This window comes from Arachis duranensis, chromosome 2, assembly GCF_000817695.3.
Source record: "Arachis duranensis cultivar V14167 chromosome 2, aradu.V14167.gnm2.J7QH, whole genome shotgun sequence".
Taxonomy (NCBI): domain Eukaryota; kingdom Viridiplantae; phylum Streptophyta; class Magnoliopsida; order Fabales; family Fabaceae; genus Arachis; species Arachis duranensis.
In genome coordinates, this window is record NC_029773.3 from 89,720,734 (window position 1) to 89,721,616 (window position 883).

The 883-nt window shown below is 23.9% G+C and overlaps 1 protein-coding gene across 3 annotated transcripts in view; it reads left to right on the forward strand.

The window, feature by feature from the left end:
- LOC107475923 (putative disease resistance RPP13-like protein 1) overlaps positions 1-883 on the forward strand; it is a 23,490-nt gene that overhangs the window by 16,839 nt on the left and 5,768 nt on the right. The gene's annotated exons all lie outside the window — the stretch shown is intronic.

Consider the following 883-nt stretch of genomic DNA (forward strand, 5'->3'; position numbering starts at 1 on the left):
AAGACAACAAGAAAAAAAAAAGATTTGAATTTAGAATTTTTAAAATTAATATATATAATAGAAATATTTTAGTCATTTTTTATAATAGAAATATTGTAGTTATTTTTTATAAAAAATAATATTAATTTAAATTAGTTCAAGATTTGATTTATTAATTTTTCGGTCAAATTAATTTATCTGATCTAATTTTGATAAAAAAATAATACGATATACGTGTTAAATTGTAATTATTAAAAAATATCTTAAAAAAATATTTTATGCTTCTTTATGCTCCCTTAATTTAAAATTTTCAAAACAGAATTTTTTTTTCAGTATAATTAATTAACACACCAATTTTTTCAAGGTGCATTCTACTGTGGCTACAATTTCAATGGCTATGGTGGCTACTGGCTACAATATAGAAGACAAATCAGCTAAAGACAGCTGGCCTAAGAATTTTGACTCTAAAGCTAATTTGATCCTTTTAGTTGGCTCTTAATTGGTTTAGTTCCAAATTTTTATCACAGTAACTTTGTTATTAATTTTAACCATTTTTTTATATAGGCCAATTTTATAGTATTTATTAATTTTTTACTTAATTTTTGTCCAATTTATTTTTTATAATAAATTTTAATTTTTTAAAAATAATTTATTTTTATATTTTTTAAATTAAATATTAATTTTTAATTTTTTTTTTAATAAATAGATACAACTTTTTAGATAATATAACATTTACCTTTCATATATTCTAGTTGAAAAAAAAAACACATTTTTCTAGGCTGTGCCACTGGAACGACACCGTTCCCACCTTGATGTTCTTCAACTGGCTCCGCGTCCGGGTCAACTCATCACTGAGTCGGAGATATTGAGTGCGACTCGCTCGGTGGAAGGCGACGGTTATTGC